Raw genomic sequence first — 23,743 nt, 5'->3', positions numbered from 1 at the left:
GGCTGACGTCTTCAAATAAAGAGACGGCCGAAGACACCCAAGCCTTCTCTTCTCTTAATAGAGGAGATGAGAGAGCGTCCAAGAGATATTATCTGGTTTTGGGACTTCAGATCTAGAGTTGTTAGGGCAGATCTGGGTGGAGAAGAAATGTTACATTTTGAAAATTTGAAGAAAAACCAAGGGTAAAGTAATCTTTTTGATCTGTCTGTTATGGGTTTCTAACGTTGTTAGAAATGTCTCTTCTCTTAAAGTAATCTTTTTGTCTATTGTTAGAAATGTCTGAAGTACTTTAAGTAATTTGTAGGGCATATTTGGGTCCATTTGCTAAACCATAAGGGTAATTTAAGCATTGAACCCTATTTTTTAATGTAGCCCATCCCCCAACCCTAGTACAGGTGGGATTTTATCCCAAGTCTCTGCTATGACCAGCAAGAGACCTTACCAACCAGCTGGTTGGCACCTTGCACTAGGATACTTAGTTTAAAAAAACAACAATCCATAGAAAAAGACAAACCAATCAACTGAAGTTCTTTTAAATTCATGTGAATTTTTAAATCCCATTATAAATAGAGAAATCAGTTTGTTAATATAAACTTTTTTAGGGATATTATTTTAGAATTCATCATAACTTTTTTGCATCTCTTAAAATTCATCACTGATCACTACCTTCAAAGTTGGTGAGTTTTTATCGTAGAAAACTCACATTTCATTAAAACCCCTTGAGCATTTGAAAGAAGTTGTTCACATATTCATTCAAATAATTTATAATGGCCAAACTACCAATATTTATTAAATGTTTTTATGACAAAAAATAATATTCCTAGATAATGGTGGTGATATTTTTAAGGGAAAATTTCTGATCAGTACCTTGTATTTTGGCTCGAGTAATAATTTGGTCCCCAAACTTTAAAATGCAACAATCCAGTACCCGAACTTTCAAAATGTGACAATCCAATAACTGTCGTTAATTAGTCCATTAATCAGTCGTTAAGTGACATTTGAAAAGTCAAAAATGCCCTAATAATGCAATCTAATTCTCTTTATCAAGCATCCAAACATTGACTATAAAATGAATAATCCCAAATTCTAGATTCTTCTGAACAATCACCAACTTTTTTGAATAGAAGAGGCTAAGATTTAGGACTGTTTAGTTTTTTGTTAATATTTGGATGGTTCATAAAGAGAATTAGATGCCATTCAAAGGGCATTTTTGACTTTTCAAATGTCACTTAACAGCTGATTAACGGACTAATTAACAGCAAGTACTAGATTGTCACATTTGAAAGTTTTGATACTAGATTGTCACATTTTAAAAGTTCAGGTACTAGTTTGTCACATATTAAAGTTTGGGGACCAAATTATCACTCGAGCCAAAGTGGTATTAATCGGAAATTTTCCCTATTTTTAAGGACAAATTTCTTAAACAACCCTTATGATTTAACTAATTGATTAACTCTACCCTTACTCTTTATTATATATTTAGTACCTCTAAGTTTTCTAACAATCAACTAGTTTTATCCCTTTCTGTTAGCACCCGTACAATTTGCACACATGTGACAGCTGAACTGAACCTGAGCTTCCAAAGGAGAAATTCCGGCCTCACATGCACCTTTCCACCGTCTAAGAATAGGGCCGAGGTTTAGTTTCAAATGGGAGAAACTAGGGTTGTTCATAAGAATGCCCAACCCAACCAAACCGACCAATCCAGACCGACCCAACCCGAGTCGGCCAGGTTTTCATCAGTATCGATCGGTTTCGGGTTGGAAAAATATATAAACCAATATATCGGATCGGTTTCGGTTTTCTTGTGTGAAAACCAAAACCAACCCGACCCGAACTGAACTAGTAGAAGATCTACTAGTTCAATAGTTCCTAGTTTGAGTAGTTTCCTACTTAATTATAACTAGTCTTCTACTAGAACTAGAAGGTCCATTAGACAATTACAATTAGAATAAGCAATTTATCCTAGTTTCTAACTTTCTATAATCTTTTACGTCAGATAGACAACCCATTAGACAATTACAATTAGAATTCAATTAGGTGTCCTTTTGTATAGGAGCAAAACAGAAACCGACCCAACCCGACTCAAACCGACCAAATCGGTTTGGCCTATCAGTGGGTCGGTTTCGATTTCCAACTCAGTAACCCGACTAGGTCGGATCGATTGGAAAAATCTCAATAAACCGACCCGTGAACACCCCTAGGAGAAACTCCGCCTCTCAGCATCCTCACGCCAAAGGAGAAATTTCTTTCTCCGTAGTCAAACTTCCTTCTGAAATTCAGGTCAAACAATTGTTATAGATAGGTTTTCAAGTTGTCTTTCTTTTAAGGTGTGGAGTAGCATATAAGTTCCCTTCTCCAGCGTGGTCCCGGCTGAGATCGGTTCCCTCAAACGTCTCTTCCGATTCGAGCTCTCCGACAACAATCTACAAGGCCCCATCCCGATTTTGTCGTTGATAGGACAGTAACAGTGGTAATATTCGGTTATTATCAGTATACCCAACCAGCAATCGTCTGTTCTGTCTTTGCTCCTGGAGAAGGAGAATAGGAGGAGTCCGCGCCATGGATGAGAACAATTGCCGCTGAAGTGACTAAGTGCCCATTCGTTCACCAGGAAATTGCAGAAAATTATTTCATCATTTTCGGGTAGATTAAGCAAATTATTTGATAAATCTGTGAGCAAGAGCAGGAATGACAAGGTCATAGTCCATGACTTTCCAGGAGGAGCAGAGGGTTTTGAGCTCATGGTTAGGTTCTGCTACGATAATAGCAGAATAGAGGTAATTCTGTCTAACTTGAGATCGGCTTCAATCGGAGCAAAGTCTGTTCGAACAGTGACAGCCTTTATATTGGGGAGATATTCCCCGATGCAAGGTTATGATAGCTGTTTGAATGGACTTTACTCTGACTGAATCTTGTTACGTCTAACTTGGTCCTATTAAACAGTATTGCCCATTTCATGAAAATGGCTAAAGATGTCTGGAACCCAAAATTTAATCGAACAAACTGAGAAATTTCTTGAAGGGATCCCCAACTGGACCTGGTCTGGGACTCTTGTAGCTTCCTGTCTGAAACCTTCAAAGTTTGTTGCATTAGCCCTAGCTCTGCCAGAATCTGCAAGTTTCGAGAGATCGACTTCATCTTGCACTTCTGTAGGAGTCGAGGAGGGCCTTAACCTGGCCACGGAGCAAGGACTCGACTGATAATGTTTTGCCGGTTGCGCCGTCCCATGTTCATCGTCCACCAGCGACGAGTATAATCTCTCTGCCTCTGCCCTCTCCTATTCCACCATCCACCACCGGCACAATCGCTCCCTCTCTCGACCTGTTCTCTCTTCCTCCATTTTCCTGTTTCATTATAAAAATTTGAAAAAGTAATGGGTAAAATTGTTTTTTCGTATTAGTGTTAACAAGGAGGTAGACAATTGTCAAAAGAAGCCAAGGGTACTCTAAAACATGTAAGCAGTAGAGAGACTTGGTCAATTAGCTACACTATAAGGACAATTTAAGAAATTTGCTCTATTCTTAATATTGGGTTTCTTTCATCTGTTACATTGATAAAGATAAGAATAAAAGTGTCAACGGATACCCATTTATAATGAATTTATATTGAATTGGATATTGAAACAATACCCAGTCCATTGATAAAGATAAAAATACAGGTGCGAAGGAAAAAGAAAGGAATTTAACGGATTGGATTGGACCTGTTGCATCTGAAAAATTCTTTGACCGGATAGAATTGGACCAAATCGGGTCCAATTGACGCCACTACCGGGTCACTACTCAAATTTCTGGTCGGGTTCACTCCGATAGAGTGAACGCAAGCTCTTTTACAAGTGTTAAATGAATAAAATAGATCCATCCTATAGCGCTCTCCACTTTTTGCATCATTATTGCAAAGCCAATCACTGCAAAAATGTCGAATTTCTCTTCACCCAGAATCCTCAAGTTATCACAAGTCATAACTGAATTAAATGGGTTATAAAATCAAGAAAGGACCCAATTAAAATACACTGAGATTGTAATTATAACCAAAATATATCTACACAAATTAACAGGGAACTTCGCTACTATAACACAATTTACAAGAAAAAGAAGCGGATTAGTAATTTACAATGATTCAATATGTTCACTTGTTGGTCTGAAGGTCATAAAATCTTCGGACCCAGATTCATACTTCGACAACCCAACTCTTTTTTCTTAGAAAAATCTTCAGTAATTCTTTATACGGCTCGCAAATACCGCATCCCTGCATTCGGAAGCAAATAATTAAGGGAAAAGTACAGAGAGGTCAAATAATTAAGGGAAAAGTACATAAAAAAATCTTCAGTAATTCTCGCATTTTTCTTTGAAAAGACAAAGACTAAATGCCCTTATTACAAAACATAATTCATTCGAAGAAAATGTTTGATGAAAATGAAATCTCATTCGGGTAAATGTTTACAAGGTTGGCACATATAGTCCATATATGCCAAATGGCCATTAAAAATTTTGAATTCTTCAAAATAAAATTTTCAAAACCCCATTTCCCCTTTAAAAGACAAAAGGCTAAAATTCCCTTGGTACAAAACATGACTCATTCAAATCTCTCTCCCTCTTTTCCACTCTCTTCCACCCTTTTTTCCCAATCATTGTATTCTCTCCCTCTTGTGTTTCTACAACATGAGCTCATAAGCTATCTCAAACTAGGGGTGCAACTTAGGCGGGCCCAGCCAAAAATTTTACCTGGGTTAGGTATGGATTTTCGATCCTCAGGCTGGGTTCAGGCCCAAGAAGTCACTTTTTTATTTATTTTTCTGATCAGGCCCGGGCCTAGCCCTTAAGGTAGCTTGAATGCAGCCTAAGCCCAACTCAACTATACAATTTTGCATACATACATACATATTTTCATAAATACATATATATATATACATACACATATACATATACATACATATTTTTATAAATACATATATACATGTACAATTTTAAAGTGGGTTCATTGACGAACTCGACCCCAACCTGGATTAGAAAGATCGGGTTAGAGTGGGTTTATGTATAACCCATGCAAGCTAGGCATGGGTTGGAAAGATCGGGCTTGACCTCAAGTTCTAGGCCTATCAACGATACCCAAAAACCGGAGGCCCAATCCAACATCTGATCCAATGGTGTATATATGTACTCAGGTTGGACTCAGATGTTACATTTTACCTCACCTAATCCGAATAAAAACTAAATTCACTTGTAATATAATATTTATTAATTTTAATGTATTAAGTTTTATATAATTATATTTAAATAAAAAATGTGTTCTATATATTATATTATATATATATATATATAAGATAAATTTAGTGTGTTATATTTATATTAATAAATTATATATAATGGTTCAAAGATAAATAATTTTTTTACATTTTTTGAAATTTTATAAAATTTATAACAAAGTCAGATTAAATCCAAATCCAATCCAAGCCCATTAGGATTCAAATCCAAGCTTTTAAATCTGATCAGATTCAAATGTATGTTATCTGTAATCGGATCAGATGTAGATTCCGATTATAGCCCTATCAGGTTCAAGCCTTAGGCCCAAATTTTAGGGCCAGGCCCAGGTTGACAATAAACCTGGCCCAACCCACCAAAATTGCACCGCTATCTCAAACCCGGTATTCTTTCTTAATACGAATTTACCAAATTTAGCAAAATAGAAGAGATTTACTTGATTTTTATTATAGGATGACTTTCATGTTATATGTTGCATATTGATTACTTCATAACATTAGTATTGAAGTATTGAATGCCCAAATTGCCAACCAAATGGACATTTACAAAGATGAATCTAAGATATTAGCTAAGCCCATTGGTATTAGTAATTCTTTTTTTCATTTTAATTTCTATTTATAACATAATAGTTTGTTTTTATAATATTGATTGTTATGTCTATTCACATTAGCCTCAAATGAGACTATATTTGCCTACTTAATCAAACTTTACAAAGTTGCAACTATGGGACTAATTAGAAGTGAACGGACATGTGGTGCTCTCCCAAAACAATTGTATATGAATTCAATATTATCTTAGTAAAAATTTACTAATATGAATTCAAAATGTTGGCTAAATTCATTGCGAAAGATATGATCATCATCACTTGGATAATACATTTAATTACAATTAATTGAAAGACAATGACATAAAATATTAATTATTGCGTGTTCACTTCTCCTTAATGACCATTTGGCAATAAAATGCCATATTAACCAACTTGTAAAAGTTTACCAAGATAGAATTAGCATATATTAATTTTAAATCTAAATACATGCAAAAACGATTATAAATATGAAATATTGTTTGATAATGAAAAAAAGACATATTAGGTCTGGAAGTGTTGTATTTTTATTATCGCAATCAAGTCAAAGTCAGTGACATAATAGCATTGGTTATCGTGTGCACCATCTCAACTTAGTAAATCTATCACAAATATATAGTATTGTTTTATCCCAATTAATTTAAGGACAGCGATAACATTTACCAGGATGATATTGATATTGCATTTTCTTTGAACGAGTCATATTTTGTAACAAGGGTATTTGAATGTCTTTTCAAAAGAAAATGAGAGTGACATTGAGGCAATGTTAGCCTGACATGGTGTGGGAATTTGTCCCAACTTTTCACAAAGTGAAATTATATGTGTTTTTAGATTCTGCTATATGTGGACTGGAATTCAGAATTCTGATTTGGGTCTGTACATAATTTTCCAGATAATTAATGCATGTCCATCCACATTACACATAAATGGTTTTTCTTAGACTGCAAAACCATTAAGATTAACCTGTTAACAGCATTTCCCAGATACACCACTACTTAGAGAACAAATTATAAGCAGATAATCATCACCTCAAGATTCTTTGACAAATCCTGTAACTGCTCTTTTAAGCATACAAACATGGCACTCCCATTTCACTAAACACAACATAGAGATGAATCGATCAAGCATGATTGTTAACAGTTAACACTATTAAAGGCTAATGGAATTCAATAGAGAACCAGAAAAAGTACATATTCGTTAACGGAATGTCCTCCATTCTCTTGGATGTCCTCAGATTGACAGCAAACCTCTGGAATGCAGGGGTAAGAATCAAGCAAGACCACCCAAAGAAACATCAAGAGTGAAAACCTAAATGCGTTTAATCGAACTATGAATTTTAAATTAAGTTTTAACATTCAGGAATGCAAGTAGAAGTCAAATATCGTTCCCCAACGTCCAAATGAAATACAATCGTCCCACTGGATAGCGAGAGGAACATCTTTCTGGCTTCACTTAAATAGTTCCACTAAAGGCTCAAAGTATCAAGTAGACTATCTTGAGTAGCTCAAGAAAGTGAAGCTATGATTCCAAAAATTAAATTGCATATCGGTAAAATTTCTACTTTTGGGAAGGGAAGAAAATAAAAGGAAGTGCCTCAGCCCCTTAGATGTTCAGAGGTTGCGGTCATGTCCGCATTTCAGTACAGGTCTATGGAGTCATCATGGACTATGTTCAGAAATTTAGACAATAAAAAAACAGCGAAAATAAGGGCACGTTCAAACAAGAAACAAATGTCGAACAACTCAGTCCCTTAGATGTTCTTAGAGTTGCGATCATATTCGCAAATCATTACAGGTCTGTATACTCGTCATTGTTGCTCGAAAAACACTAAAATCGGAAACGAAATATCCGTAGAAAAAATAAATAAGAGAAGAGAGGATGTAGTTGCTCCAGTGTTCCCCAAATCAACAATGGTGCAAAGGAGAAAAGCAAATTGCTTAATGAACAACAACTCCTTGTCGCTTCAAGGGAACGAGCCAAATGGGAATAGAGATCCCAATGACCAGATAATGAAGCAAGTTCTTATGAAAAAGGAAGAAACATAGTAAATTTTCCTATAAACAATATCTCAAATTTCATAGATTGCAGCGCCATTGATATGACACAGCAGGACAAGATATCACAAATTGAAAATTTGAGTTTCATATCGCTTCAAGGGAACGAATCGGGCGGGAACAGATTAATCGCGCCGACCAGATAAAGAAGCTTAAAATAGAGAATAAAAACCTTGGAAATTGAAAAAAAAAAGACGGCACCTGTTCGCTAGACTGTCGACGAGCAACTCATTAACGACGTAAGAGATATCTCTGTGCATGAAATTTCCCCCCGCCATGACCTCGATTTCTACTCTCCTGGTGAGAAGAAGAACCAATGAAAGATTAGAAGAAACAATGGTAAAAGTTGGATTGATCCTCGGAACAGAGATCGATGAGACAATAAGAGATTAGAAGAAGCCATACAAGGAAAACCCTCTAAGGAAGAACGCAAAAGTATATTGAAAAGAGTAAAGAAACCCTAATCCAGAGACGAGACGATAGCCGAAGACCGCCTAGCAAAATGGCCAGAAAGAAAACCCTAAAAGCCTCGACGTGCACAGAGGTAAGTCGATTGTCCGTGGCGTCACCTTTTATAAGCGAACAATAATCAGATCGAACGGTTACCTAACAGTTTTAGAAATTTAACGGGTTAGATGTTATTACCAGGTCTTGGATTCAGCCATTCAGACACAAACCCTAATACAAAGAAGTTTACGAGGGTTGGCTTGATCCGACGATGGTGATGCAGGCATCAGGATGACAGAGCAAATTTTTATCGTAGGTTTGGAATACGAGGGTTGGCTTGATCCGACGATGGTGATGCAGGCATCAGGATGACAGAGCAAATTTTTATCGTAGGTTTGGAAGCATAATATCGTTTGTTATAGTTGGCACTTGACAGGCAGTGCAGAATTCACATAGTATACAGACGGCAGACCTGTAAATACATTTGGAACAAACAACTCCCATGAATAGTAACATGTAAATGGGGAATAATGTTACAAAGGCTCCTTTTGTTTGCGATACTCCGATTTATTTAATGTACATATGTTTTTGGATATAATTTTGTATTCATTTGATAATTAACTTTTTGACTAAAGTTAAAGTATTGGAGTATAAGATAATTGGAGCATTTAATGATGGGCCCACATTTTTCATTGATTTGGAACAAACAAGATGAATGCAAAAATAGTTTAAAATGTGAATCTTATTTGCATTCATGAACCGAAAAATGGATAAATATGTAATATACATATTTGTGTTTGCATTGCAGACAAATGGTTATGGGTAGATGTGAGTAGATCTTTGTGAGTAGGAGATACAAATTCACAGAGTGCACTCTACATAGGCCCTAAATGCATGTGTATTGAAAATATCTTCTATGCTTGTCATTGGAAGATATTCTCAATTCATGGTTAAGATGTATTATGGGGCACACTCTATGGGATGTGCATGCAAATTTGATAGTACATGCCAGAAATTTTCATTAATCAACCCAAGATTCCTATAAGTTTTCAAACTAAACTTGTCCAAGTTGCAAGTTCACATCGATGCCCCACAGTGATGTTCCCAATACACGCTGAGATGTGCAAAGTGGGGTGCGTCCTATGGAGTGTTGATGTGATCTCCCAAGTTGCACCCTCAATGGGAAGGGATTCGAGATAGGGTGTACCAGTCTCAAATTGATTATTAATTGATTCTACCTGATAAAACTGAATTAATCGGGTTTAAACTAATTATACCAGACATTTATAATTACTTATAATTTTAAAAATTTCATTCTTGATAATATAACCTCTTAAGATAGTAATTTTTTATATGTTAATAAAACAAGTAATTTTTAATCAAATTATCTTGTATACTATTTATATAGTTTATCTTTTAGACATAAAATATAATAAAATTTATTAAAAAAACCAAGAGACCTTTATATGTTATTAATTACTTAATTGTATAATCAGTTTATAACAACAAGAACTAACAATAAAGACAAACAATAATCGATATAATCAATCCAATCAGCTCATATTTTCTTAGAAAACGGTGTTGCATAAGTATGTTGTTTTTTCATAAAACGTTTTATTAGGTTTTCTATTTGATACCATTATTGTTACTGCCACATAGGTGTTTTTCAATGCCACGTTTTATTACCATATTGTTGTTAGCAGCAATAGAAAAAACAACAAAACGCAAACATCTACCAAGTGGGACCATGTGACTAGGGTGGTAAATGGGTGGGTTGGGTAAGGGTTGAATACCAACCCACCATAACCCATTGTCAATTCTTGTTAAAGGGTCATAACCCACCCATATTAATCCTTAACCACCTCCACCCATACTGACCCACTTATCCTCACCTATAAATACAAAAATGGGTTGGGATGGCCTGTATACCCAACATAATAATTTTTAAGAGGAACATCTCTCTCTCTCAAGGTTGTCACGTGACAAAAACAGGTTGGGTCGACCTATATACCCCAAAATAACAAAATTTTGAGAGGAACATCTCTCAAGACTACCACGTGGTAGAAATGGGTTAGGGCAACCCGTATGCCCCAAAATAACAATTTTTGAGAGAATAATCTCTCTCAAGGATGCCACGTGAAAGAATCGAGCCGAGTCGACCCGTATACCTAGAAAAAAAGCATTTTTGAGAAAATCATCTATCTTAAGACTGTCGCGTGACATAAACAAGTTGGGTTAACCTGTATATCCGAGAAAAAAAAAAACATTTCAACCCGTATACCCAAAAATGCAAAAATTGTAGATAAATGTAGACAATAGCAAAAATAAATGTAGGAAATGCAAAAAATACCAAAAAATTGTAGAAATTTCATAAAAATACAAAAAAATAACAGAAAATTATGAAAAATATAGAAAAATACCAAAAATTACAAAAAATGTAGAACTTTTGTAGAAAAATCATAAAAATGCAAAGAAAATTGCAGGAAATGCATGAAAAACATAAAAAAGTGCAGAAATTATGCAAAAAAAGCACCAAAAATTGTAGAAAATATAGAAAATACCAAAAATTTTCAAAAATGTAGAAAAATACCAGAAAATTGCAAATAATGCAGAAAATAGTACATTTTTTTAGAAAATGTAGAAAATAGCAGAAAATGCAAACAAAATGCATAACTTTTATAAAAGTTCTTTCATAAAAGTACTTTTATAAAAGTGATTTTATGCTTTCATAAAAATACTTTTATAAAAGTGTTTTTGTGTAAAAGTACTCTTGTAAAAGTGCTTTCATAAAAGAACTTTTATAAATGTGCTTTTGTGCTTTCATAAAAGTACTTTCATGAAGTACTTTTGTAAAAGTGCTTTCGTAAAAGTACTTTTATAAAAGTGCCTTTGTTTAAAAGTACTTTTGTAAACTACTTTCATAAGAATGCTTTTCATAAAATTATTTTATAAAATTGCTTTTATTAAAGTGCTTTCATGTAAAATTGCATGTAAACATGAAAGTTAATACAATCTATTTTATTTCACTTTTCATTATAAAATGAAATGTGGCATGGTGGTTTGGATTTGTAATGAGATGTAGACTCGTTAGGAGTATTGAGTTCGAGTCACATTAACTATTGTTGTTTTTTTTAGATTGACGAGTATAGATAGAGCTTAACTTTGACTCAACCCATCATGACCCACGCGACCCAACCCACCTTGACCCTTTTCCACTAACCCTAATGAATTACTTGACTCATATTGACCCACCAATATAATGGCTGGGTATGGGTGGGTGGGCCAAATGGGTTGGGGTCAAGATTGCCAGTCCTAACCATACATAAAATAGGATGGGATCAAATTCACATAACTGAAGGCTCTCCTTCCTATGTTTAGTTGGCCTTTCATGCACCCTGCTCTGCCCCACCTATGATTCCCCTGTACTGTGTACATAATACACTATCAAACCCCATCCATGAATTTTGATAAATTCCACTTGATTGGTTAACAATTTATGATGAGACTGGCATCAACAAGTGCAAGGCCCATTCAAACTGTTCGAACAGTCTTTACAACCTTGCATTGAGAATATCTCCGTACCTATGTACTTTATTTCATTGGGAGATATTCACAATGCAAGGCCATAAAGGCTTTTGGAATGGGCCTTGCACTGATTGAAGCTGAATTGTTTAGGATATTTTTCAGATATCACATCATTCCAATCAACCAATTGATTGGTCACAAAACTCTTATGACATCATGCCTTTCCAGCAATATAAAAAGGGTAAAATTGCAAAAATATATTTCCTTAAACAATATGGTGAAATACAAGCATATACAACATTTTGTTTTTTTATTTGATGATGCACAATCTGGCCGGTCTTAGCTGTCGATGATCTTGCCTCTGAACTGAGTAACAGGGACCTGAAACGGAAGGAGAAGAGAAGCTTCGGGGAGAACCCGGCGTAAGGGCTCCGAAGCTCAAGTTAGAATCCTTCAAAGGCAAGAATAACCAGATAGCGCGAAAGTTAGCATACCTCGTCCCTGGGGGGGTAGAAGCCTTTTATAATCACCTCGCGCACTCACTTCTAGGCCTCCGTCAGGTCGGGCATGATTACTTCTGAACTCCTGCCAGTTCGGGTGTCATTTCCTCTGGTCGGATAGAACCACCACTGTTCCTTTTGTCGGAGCCATCTCTGCGGCAAGCGACGACGATTGTAGGTGGCGGTGGCAGGAAGCCGTTTGAAATGCGGCTGTCAGGCGTCAGATCCCAAATCATTCAGGTGCGTCGCCCTTGGGTACGGACGTCCTTGGTGTCGGGTACGTTTGGCTGGCCTGGTTCTTTGGGAGTGAAGTGTTGGAGTGGCGAGCGAGGTGCCTTGAGTTCGGTTTGGAGTGTTCCGAGCTGCCACGGGTCAGCTCGGGTCAGCTTTGTGAGGCTTGGGGCCCAGTATAGTTCGTGCTCCTTGCAGGGAGCTCGGGTTCTCAGTAGGGAGCTCGCTCTTAACAAGGAGCTCGGACTCCCAGTAGGGAGTTTGGACTTAGGGAGATCGGACTCCCAGTAGGGAGTTTGGACTTAGGGAGCTCGGGTTCTTAGGGAGCTCGGGCTCCTAGTAGGGAGCTCGGACTTAGGGAGCTCGAGTTCTTGGGGAGCTCGGGCTCCTAGTAGGGAGCTCGGGTTCTTGGGGAGCTCGGACCCTTAACAGGGAGCTCGCTCTTAACAGGGAGCTCGGGCTTAGGGAGCTCAGGTTCTTAGGGAGCTCGGGCTCCTAGTAGGGAGTCGGACTTAGTGAGCTCGGGTTTTTAGGGAGCTCGGGCCTTTGACAGGAGTCTCGGACTTAGGGAGCTCGGGTTTTTAGGGAGCTCGGGCCTTTGACAGGGAGCTCGGACTAAGTACAGCGGTCTGGAGTTCGGGCTTGGTAGTGAGTTTGGACTTGCTTCCGATGTTCGCTTTGGGCGCTCTACTGTCCTGAGCTGCTTGCCTTTGCCACGTCTCGGGCGATCACGAGGTCGGGCCAAATTTCCCTTCATCAATTGCCCCCCACTCCCTGCGACAACGGTCCCGTCTTGGCGCGGGGAGTTTGCAAGGTAGCAGAAGGGTTTTGGTCGTGCTGAGCGCGCTTGCTCTAATTTGATTTTCAAAAAAGGAAGCGCGTTTGGGAGTCGTGACGGCAGTTGTTCTGGAGTTGCGCTGCAGACGCTTTTATTGCGAGGAGACGTGTGCCGTTACCCCGTCAATTTCGGGAAGACGCGTGCCGACACCTATCCTCTGACAAGACGTGCGTGACGTTCCGCCAGTTTCGGAAAGACGTGCGCTGATTGGTCTTGGAAGACGTGCGGCATAGCGCGGCTGTGGGCCAATGGATTGGCTTCGATCTGGGCCGTCGCTTTCCGTACGCTGTGGATATAAATAGTGCGCGGGGGGGGGGGGCGTCCTTGCTACCGTTGTACACCTTGAGCTCGCGCCTTAAGTTTCAGCTCGCGTCCCAGGTTTTCTTGCTTGTTCGAGTTCTCGCGGTCTGCTTCAGTCTTCTTCCCGGGTGAGTGTTTTTGGAATCCCATTCGGTTTCACGATGTCTGGTTTGGAGGGTTCAGACTGTTCAAGCGGGTCTGATGTGGGTTCTACGAACCAGTTTGCGTCCCACGGTAGTTCAAGTGAGCCCGATGTAGGTCCTGAGGAAGGGGTCGGGCCTACCACCCGAGGTGCTTCGGGTAGGTCGGCATCCACCTCCCGTCGTGGCCAGATGTAGATCAGTTCGGCCCTTCAACTATGACGCTTGAGGAACTTCAAACCCTCGTAGACTACTACAATTTGCCCAGTGAGTACGGTTACTTTATCCCTACGGGCAGCTTTCCTTGGGAACACTGTCCTGATGAGATGGTGATTTTCCGGGAACAGCTCGCCGCGGGGCTGCGACTGCCCTTTCACCCTCTTCTTGTCGAGGTCCTAAACCACTTCGGTGTGACGGTTGGCCAGCTTCACCCGAACTCTATTAGGAACTTAGTGGGAACGATCTCTTTATTTTGCGACGAGAACTTCCCTCTGGATCTGGAGATTTTTTCTTCTATCTTAATGTTGAAAAAGCAAGTGGGTCCCCTTCCTGGGCGTAGGCGGGCATACTACCTGTCCCCTCGCCCGGGCTTCAAGCTCTTACACGGACTCCCCAATAAGGTCCCGGCGTGGAAGCGGGACTATTTCGGGGTGCGAAGTGCGATGGGGTGGCCGTTTCAGACCGACTGGGGGGTGGCCGCTCCTAATTCCGGCATCACACTTGATGAGGAGACGGCGAAGGGCCTCCGGCAATGGGCGCGGCTTGGGCTGGATTGCCAATGGTATCTGACGGAGGCCAAGCTTATTGTTGCGGACCTGAGTTCGGGTAGGTTTTTTCCCTAGTGATCTTGTCTTGCTCTTCTTTTACGTCTTACTGATGCCGAACTCCTTTTCGTAGGTACAATGGATTCTTGAGGGACCCGAGCCGAACTCCTTTTCGCAGGTACAAGCGAGCTCGCGCCGAGCCATCCCGAGCTGCGGAGCCCGAGGTGCCAGATTATCCGGCAGAGGAGCCCGAGATGGTTCCTCCTATGCAGGGGCCGACGGGGGCTCCTTATGCCGAAACCACACACACGGGGGCTCCCGTCTATTCCAAGTCCGCTCATATGCGAGCTGGGCTGTCGGGCTCGGAGGCCCCGGGGGACTTCAGGAGCGTGCTGTCGCCTATTCATGCTCTTCAATGGAGTAAGGAGGCAATGTTTCCCGAGGAAGTTGCGGCGTGGACCGAGCTCCCTCTGCACCAAGTGGCCTGCCGTGCCATTACTCATGCCATGGTGGTAAGTGATCCCTTCTTTAGAGCTCGGCTTTTATTCTTTTATTCGTTTCACTGATCCCTATTTCCTTTGATAGGTGAACTCCTCCATTCACGCCTTAGCGAACCAGGTGGAGAAATGCTCGAGGCAGGCGTGAGCTGCTGAGGAGTATGCTCGTGCTGCTGATGCTGCTGCTCGCCATGCGCGGTCAAGGCAGGCAAGGTCTCAGAGGGATGCCGAGGCCATGGGAGTGGTGGTGCAGCGTATGGCGGAAATGAAGCTGGACCTGGAGCACCAGGTCGAGTATCCTCAGGAGGATATCAGGGAGAGGACTCAGATCTTCTCTCAAGGCATCGAAGATGCGAAGAAGAAGGCTGTCAGCGATTACATTGCTTCGCCGGATTTCGATGACCTGATGGTAGACTCCTACATGAGGGGTTTCAAGCTAAGTCGGTGGATGATCCGGAATACGTACCCGACCTCGATACCAGCGCCATATCCACTTCGCGCATCACTCCGGAGATGGCTAATGCTGCGGATGCCGAACCAGACTCCGAGGGGGAGGCAGGTCCTTCGGGCGTTGTCGAAGAGGCTTCTGATAACGATGAAGTAGCCCCGGGCTTGTGAATGTACACCCTTTTTTTTTTAAATGTACACATCTGTTTTGAAATGAAATGTTTTTTTGTTCATGTACTGGTGTCTTCGAGCTATATTTTTTGCCGAACTGACCATTTCGGTCCTTTAGTTCGTTTTATGAAATGACTTCGGCGTACTTGCCTTGGTGGCCTATAGATAGTACCTTCTCAAGTTGACAACGTTCCATGCTCGGGGTACTTGTTTCCCTTCTAGGGTTCCGAGCTCGTACGCTCCCCCACCGAGTGTTTTCATTACTCTGTAGGGTCCTTCCCAGTTTGGTCCAAGTTTCCCTACGCCGGGTTCGGGCACCATGACCTTACGGAGAACCAGGTCGCCGACGCGGAAGTTCCTCTTTTTTACTCGCGCGTTGTAGTACCGAGCTACCTTTTGTTGGTAAGCCGCAGTTCGGATGTGCGCGAGGTCTCTCACTTTGTCCAGTAGGTCGAGGTTGGTGCGTAACTCGCCCTCGTTTGTCCGTTCGTCGTACGCTTCTAGTCGCAACGTAGGCACTTCGATTTCTGCCGGGATCACTGCTTCGGTGCCATAGGTGAGGTTAAAGGGGGTCTCACCCGTGGCGGTCTTTTCCGTGGTTCGGTGTGCCCATAAAACACTTGGTAGTTCGTCTACCCACAAACCTTTGGCTCGGTCCAATTGCGATTTCAGTCCGTGGAGGATGGCTCTGTTCATTACTTCTGTTTGGCCATTTGCCTGCGGGTGTGCGACCGATGTGAAGTTCTGACTAATTCCCATACTTCGGTACCATTCTTGGAACTTGATGTCTTCGAACTGTTTGCCGTTGTCGGAGATCAGTACCCGAGGTAGCCCGAAGCGACATACGATGTTCTTCCAAAAGAAGTTTTGAATGTTTCGGGCTGTAACTATTGCCAGGGGTTCGGCTTCTATCCACTTTGTGAAATAATCTACTGCCACCACTAGGAATTTTCTCCCGCCTGTCGCTGGTGGGAATGGCCCCAGGAGGTCGATGCCCCATTGGGCGAAGGGCCATGGACTGGTGACGTATTTGAGGTCGGCAGCGGGCTGATGGTGGATGCTGGCATGCTTCTGACACTTGCCGCAATTTCTGACGAGCTCGATTGCCTCTGTCTTCATCGTTGGCCAGTAGTATCCTTGTTGAAGTGCCTTTTGGGCGAGGGCTCTGCCCCCCAGGTGTCCGCCACACAAGCCTTCATGGATGTCGCGGAGTACCAGCTCGGCTTCGGCTGGGCGCAAGCATCACAGATAGGGGAGCGTGTAGGATCGTCGGTACAACCGTTCGTCTATCATGATGTATTTGGCTGCCTGGCGCTGCACCCTCTTGGCTGTGTTGCGGTCCGCGGGGAGGGTTTCGTCTAACAGGAAGCTCGCGAGTGGGTCGATCCAGCTCGGCTCTGCTTCGGTGACGGGAGCGACCTCTTCTGCCCCACCGAGAATGCTGGGCCGAGGCAAGTCCTCTACGTACACGGTTCTCCTGGCGTTGTGGCTCGTGCTAGCCAGTCGGGACAGGGCGTCAGCCTCAGCGTTCTCAGACCTCGGGATTTGCTTGATGAAGTGTGATTGGAAGTTGAGCAGAGCTTCCTTTACTTTTGCTAAGTACGCAATCATAGTGAGTTCGCGTGCTTCGTACTCGCCTGTAACTTGGTTGACCACGAGCTGGGAATCACTACTGATAACCATGTGCTTTGCTCCGACCTTGCGCGCTAGGTTTAGCCCGGCTATCAGTGCCTCGTACTCCGCCTCGTTGTTGGATGCCGCGAACTCAAAGCGTAGTGCGTATTCCAGTTTTGTTCCGCCCGGGCCGCGTAGCACTATTCTAGCCCTGCTGCCTTGTTGGTTCGAGGAGCCATCTACGTGAAGGATCCAGGGCTCCTCATCCCAGTTCGCGCTTGGTCTAACCAGGAGGGAGGCCACACTGGCTGCTACTTCACGGGGTTCGGACTCGTTTGGCTTGGGAGCTCCAAGTTCGCCCGAACTGGGGACCTCGGGCTCGACCAGCTCAGGGGCTTCGGGGTTGAACGTGCACTCTGCGTTAAAATCTGCCAAGGCTTGGGCCTTGATGGCAGTTCTTGGCTTGTACTGGAGATCGTACTCGCTGAGTTCGATGGACCACTTCGTCAGCCGGCCGAAAACCTCGGGTTTGAGTAAAACTTGTCTCAGAGGTTTGTCGGTCAGGACGATGACGGTGTGGGCCTGGAAGTACGGGCGGAGTTTTCGTGCTGCTACCACCAGGGCATACGCTAGCTTTTCTATCTGCGGGTACCTTGTCTCCGCTCCCTGCAAGATTTTACTAACATAATATATGGGTCATTGGACCCAGTCTGCCTCCTTTACTAGTACCGAACTGACAACCTCGTCGCTAGCCGAGAGGTACAGCTCTAAGACTTCGCCTTCCTCGGGCCGAGCTAAGGTTGGCACATTGGCGAGGTAGCCTTTTAGCTCGTCAAACGCGAGCTGACAGTCTTGGGTCCATTCGAACCCTTTGCCTTTGATCGCTTTGAAGAAGGGTAGGCAGCGATCTGCCGACTTGGACATGAAGCGGCTTAGGGCGGCTATGCGGCCGTTTAGCCTTTGGACTTCTTTTATTTTCCGAGGTGGTCTCATATCTAGGATGGCTTGTATTTTGTCTGGGTTGGCCTCGATGCCACGTCGATTGACAACGTAGCCCAGGAACTTGCCCGAGGTGACGCCAAAGACACATTTGTTGGGGTTTAATTTCATGTTATACTGACGCAGGATTTGGAAGACAGAATCTAAGTCTTGTATTAATTCTTGCGAAAACTGTGTTTTGACGACCATGTCGTCTACATAGCACTCTATCTTTGTGCCGATCAGGGGCCGAAACAGCCTATTTACAAGTCTTTGGAAGGTCGCCCCGGCGTTTTTTAACCCGAAGGGCATGACCTTGTAACAATATAGACCGAACTCGGTTATGAAGCTGGTTTTTTCCTCGTCGGACTGGTCCATCCGGATTTGGTTGTAGCCTGAGTAGGCATCCAAGAAGCTTAGCAATTCATGTCCCGAGGTCGCATCCACTAGGCGGTCGATCCTAGGAAGGGGGAAGCAGTCTTTCGGGCAAGCTCGGTTCAGGTCGGTGTAGTCGACGCACATGCGCCACTTGCCGTTCGCCTTTTTCACCAGCATAGGGTTGGCCACCCAGCTTAGGTAATGGACTTCCCTTATGAAGTCTGCCGCGAGGAGCTTTTCAACTTCCTCGTCGACCGCTTTCCAGCACTCCGGGGCTAAGTTCCGTTTCTTTTGTCTAACGGGTCTGACTAAAGGGTCAGTGTTAAGTTTGTGAGTTATAAGACTAGGGTCAATACCGGGCATATCGGCCGTGGACCATGCAAAAATATCTAAATTTTGGAGTAAAAAACTTACCAGTTCGGTCCGTAGGGGTTCATTGACAGAAGCACCAATCTGGAGTGCGCGAGCTGGGTCCGTAGGTGAGGTCGGGATCGCGACTGTTTCTTCTGTTGGCGAGGCTCGTTCTTCGCCTTGCTCCGTAGGCCGCTCCAGATCGAGGTCGCCGGCCGGCTTGGACTTGCCCTTTAGGGCGGCGACGTAGCACTTGCGGGACTCGAGCTGGTCGCCCCGCACTACCCCCACACCGAAGTCCGTAGGGAACTTCATTGCCAAATAGTAGGTAGAGACCACCGCCCGCAGGATATGCGTGATTGGCCGTCCTATTATAGCGTTGTATGGGGAGGGGGTCGCGACCACCAGAAAATCGTGGTTGAGTCTGACCGCACAAGGCCACGTGCCGACTTCCACGGGCACCGTTATCTTTCCAAGGGGCCTGACTTCCTCCCTGCTCAAGCCCACCAGGGGAGTGCTTGCAGGTTTTAGTTCACTCCTTGGCAGCTGTAGCTGATCAAACGCCGACTTGAAGAGGATGTCCGCCGAGCTGCCTGAATCTACGAGCACGCGCCTAACCTCGAAGTCGCTGATCCTGAGTTTAATGACAAGTGTGTCGTCGTGAGGGTAGCGAACTCCCCGCGCGTCGTCTTCTGTGAAGAGGATCGGCTCCTCGGTCTTCGGCCTCTTCGGGGGGTTCCGCTCCTCGAGGACCGCTTCGCGAACTGAGGTCCGAGCTGCCGCTGATGTGCACCCTGCCACCACTGAACCTCCCACAATTACATGGATGGTTCCCCGAACTGGCCTTTCTGCCGGAGGCTGTCGCTGCATCGGTTCGGCAGGCCTGCTGCTAGTCTCCGGGGCGTCTTTTAAGTGTTCGCCCGGCTGATCCGCTTTATTGCTATTATTGTTGTGCTGTACAAAGTTTCTTAAGTATCCGATACGGATGAGCCCCTCTATCTCGTCTCGGAGGTTATTACATTGCTCGGTATTGTGACCGTGGTCCCTATGGAAACTACAATACAAATTCTTGTTTCTTTCGTTCGGATTTCCCTTTAGGCGAGGTGGCCATTTCACGAAGGGGGCGTCCTTGATCGTCATTAGGATCTCGGTCCGCCTCGTGTTCAATGGCGTGTAATCCGTCCGAGCTGGCAGGGGAGCTCGGAACGACTGGTTCGGTTTTGGGTCCCAGGCCGGGTTTTTTCGGTCGGCCGAGCTAGAGGGCTCGCCGTCCCTCTTTCTTTTCTCGTTTCCGCCCTCGGTTCTTTGGTTGATTTCCTCCTCCGTTCTCATGAACTTGTCTGCGAGCTTGAGGAACTCGGCCACGGTCGCGGGCTAGTTAGCTACCATGTGCCACTTGAATTCCTTGTGCGTCACCCCTCTTTTTGCTGCGGCGAGCTGTATCGCGGGGTCTAACCGAGGTATTTGTAAGCATGCCTCGTTGAATCGTTTGATGTAGCCCCGTATGGGTTCTCCTTCCCTTTGGACTACTCCGAAGATGCTTTCCTCTGCTCTGGGGCACCGTTTGCTGGTGACAAAGTGTGCAGTGAAGACCTGCACAAACTGAGCCCAACACTTTATCGATCCGGGGGTCAGGTTCCTGTACCAAGTGCGGGCTACCCCCTTGAGGGTGGTGGTGAAGGCCACGCACATGCATGATTCGCTGGCCTTGGCGAGGTGCATTTGGGACTGGAAAGCGTCCACGTGGTCATTGGGGTCGAAGGATCCGTCGTACTTGTCTAGGGGCGGGAGCTTGAAATCTCTAGGCAAGGGGACTGCCAGGAGTTCTGAGGCGAGGGGGGAAGGAACTGAGAGAATCGGGGCGACTCCTACCTCGTCCGAGCTCGTCTCGCCTTTGCCTCTGAGCTCGGATAAGACGCGGGTGGCGGTTCGTCGACTTCGACGGCGTCTTCGCTGCTGAGTGGGCCTTGTGCTGGCGTTGCTGGCCTCCGTGTTGCCGAGCTCGATGGGCTCGGAGTGCTGGTAGTCCGCTGCTGCCAGTGCGCCGAATCGGTTTCCCACCAGTGGGGACTCCGGTTTGGAGACCCGAGGTGCTGACCTCGCGGGCGAGGTTCCTGATCCGCCTGCGAGCCGAGAAGCGGGGATGACTTTTCTTTCTCTCCGGCCTGGGGACGAGGCCTGGCTGTTTAGGGGATTCTGGGGCCTGGAGGCCTTTCCTTGGTGGAGGCGTCCATCCTGCAGAGAGGCCTTTACTGGCTTCGGGGCAGGGTGGTGAGGTGGAAGTAGTGGTTGGTTCGGTGTCAGTTGGGGGAACTGCTGCTAATAGTGGTATTGGGAGAGGTTGTGCAACACTTGGTGCTGGTGAAGCTGGTGCTGCTGGAACTGCTGCATCTGGGCTTGCATTGCCCGCATGCATTGCATTAAGTCGTCCAACCGATTTTGGCTAGCTGCCAGGGGGACGGCGGTTGGTTCAGTGAAGGTAGTCTCGATGGGAAGAGGGAAGGGGATGTTTGCGGAAGGTAGGCTTACAGGTGTCACTGCTTGTGACGTAGTCAGATTGGGGATTCCATCCACCGTGAGGGGGATGGTGAACTGCCCAACACACACCACGGGAACTTGGAGCTGTTCCCCGGTGGTGTTTGTCTCTGTGCCGCGTTCGGCGTTGCTGGATGAGGCCATGAGTAATGAGTTTTTCAGAGAAGAAGGAAAGGGTATGAAAGTTTTGGAGGGAGGTTTTTTGAAGCATATCCCACAGACGGCGCCAATTGATGATGCACAATCTGGCCGGTCTTAGCTGTCGATGATCTTGCCTCTGAACTGAGTAATAGGAACCTGAAACGGAAGGAGAAGAGAAGCTCCGGGGAGAACCCGGCGTAAGGGCTCCGAAGCTCAAGTTAGAATCCTTCAAAGGCAAGAATAACCAGATAGCGCGAAAGTTAGCATACCTCGTCCCTGGGGGGGTAGAAGCCTTTTATAACCACCTCGCGCACTCACTTCCAGGCCTCCGTCAGGTCGGGCATGATTACTTTTGAACTCCTGCCAGTTCGGGTGTCATTTCCTCTGGTCGGACAGAACCGCCACTGTTCCTTTTGTCGGAGCCGTCTCTGCGGCAAGCGACGACGATTGCAGGTGGCGGTGGCAGGAAGCCGTTTGAAATGCGGCTGTCAGGCGTCAGATCCCAAATCAGTCAGGTGCGTCGCCCTTGGGTACGGACGTCCTTGGTGTCGGGTACGTTTGGCTGGCTTGGTGCTTTGGGAGTGAAGTGTTGGAGTGGCGAGCGAGGTGCCTTGAGTTCGGTTTGGAGTGTTCCGAGCTGCCACGGGTCAGCTCGGGTCAGCTTTGTGAGGCTTGGGGCCCAGTATAGTTCGTGCTCCTTGTAGGGAGCTCGGGTTCTCTGTAGGGAGCTCGCTCTTAACAAGGAGCTTGGACTCCCAGTAGGGAGTTTGGACTTAGGGAGCTTGGGTTCTTAGGGAGCTCGGGCTCCTAGTAGGGAGCTCGGACTTAGGGAGCTCGGGTTCTTGGGGAGCTCGGACCCTTAACAGGGAGCTCGGGCTCTTAGTAGGGAGCTCAGGCTTAGGGAGCTCGGGTTCTTAGGGAGCTCGGGCTCCTAGTAGGGAGCTCGGACTTAGGGAGCTCGGGTTTTTAGGGAGCTCGGGCCTTTGACAGGGAGCTCGCTCTTGACAAGGAGCTCGGACTAAGTACAGCGGTCTGGAGTTCGGGCTCGGTAGTGAGTTTGGACTTGCTTCCGATATTTGCTTTGGGCGCTCTACTGTCCCGAGCTGCTTGCCTTTGCCACGTGTCGGGCGATCGCGAGGTCGGGCCAAATTTCCCTTCATCATTATTGTTTTTTATGTTTTCGGACAAGCAACATGTATTATGTATACTAATTGATTTTTCTTTAAGGTTATGTTTGGTTTGAAGGAAATTGTAGGGAAAGGTAAGAAAACCTTTACAACCCTTGTATTGATTTTCTTGTCTTTCCCTTCCTTTTTCTACCTTTTGTTTCAAACCAAACATAGCCTAAGCGGCAAATTTCATTCAACTTACTCGTTAGATAAATAATTTACAAGAGCCTTTTCAGCAATATAGTTTTTTTTTTCCTTAAAAGGGTAAAATTACAAAAAATATTTTTCCTTAAACAGAATGGTGAAATACAATCATATACAACATTTTATTATTTTTATTAATTTTATATATTTTCTGGATAAGCAACATGTATAGGTATACTAATTGATCTTTCTTTAAGCCTGAAGGCAAATCCTAAGCCTGAATTTAACTTAGGATTATCATTTTGTTTAACCTAATCCAATGATAAGCCCAACCCACGGTCAGGATTCATTCCACCCCTAGGGTGGAGGTAAGATTTCTAGAAGTGAATTGAACAGTAAAAACTCTTATTAATTAATTAATTAAGCACGGTTGGCTTGAAAGATCAAAGCAGGAGTTGGGACCCTCTACAGTGCACCTGAATCAGTGAATCTGATCCCGACAAAGACTTTTGACCTAATACCAAAACATTGACACGAATCTCTTAACACCCAACACTGACGTAGGCCCAACGTTTGACCTGCTTCTTCTCTTTTTCTGAATCGGAACATTTTTCTCACTACACAAGCAACTGAAGCAAGCCTTTGCGGTTTTGTTACAACTGCAACGTAGGCACT

General features: G+C 44.2%; 1 long non-coding RNA gene and 2 other non-coding genes across 3 annotated transcripts; all 3 read right to left on the bottom strand.

Moving 5' to 3' along the window:
* Positions 1-6,693: 6,693 nt before the first annotated feature.
* Positions 6,694-8,706, bottom strand: LOC104594928 (uncharacterized). Its single transcript, XR_734805.3, has 2 exons — positions 8,304-8,706; positions 6,694-8,195 (listed from the first exon to the last, which is right to left on the bottom strand). It is a non-coding gene; the product is annotated as an uncharacterized LOC104594928 (long non-coding RNA).
* On the bottom strand, positions 7,221-7,366 carry LOC148801916 (small nucleolar RNA snoR136). The gene has a single exon (XR_016083331.1). It is a non-coding gene; the product is annotated as a small nucleolar RNA snoR136 (small nucleolar RNA).
* On the bottom strand, positions 7,581-7,662 carry LOC148801915 (small nucleolar RNA SNORD25). Its single transcript, XR_016083200.1, has one exon. It is a non-coding gene; the product is annotated as a small nucleolar RNA SNORD25 (small nucleolar RNA).
* Positions 8,707-23,743: the final 15,037 nt, after the last annotated feature.

This window comes from Nelumbo nucifera, chromosome 2 (assembly GCF_055504915.1).
Source record: "Nelumbo nucifera cultivar China Antique chromosome 2, China Antique-T2T, whole genome shotgun sequence".
Taxonomy (NCBI): Eukaryota; Viridiplantae; Streptophyta; class Magnoliopsida; order Proteales; family Nelumbonaceae; genus Nelumbo; species Nelumbo nucifera.
Note: the sequence above shows the minus strand (reverse complement) of the source record. Positions and strands in the feature narration are given on the sequence as shown.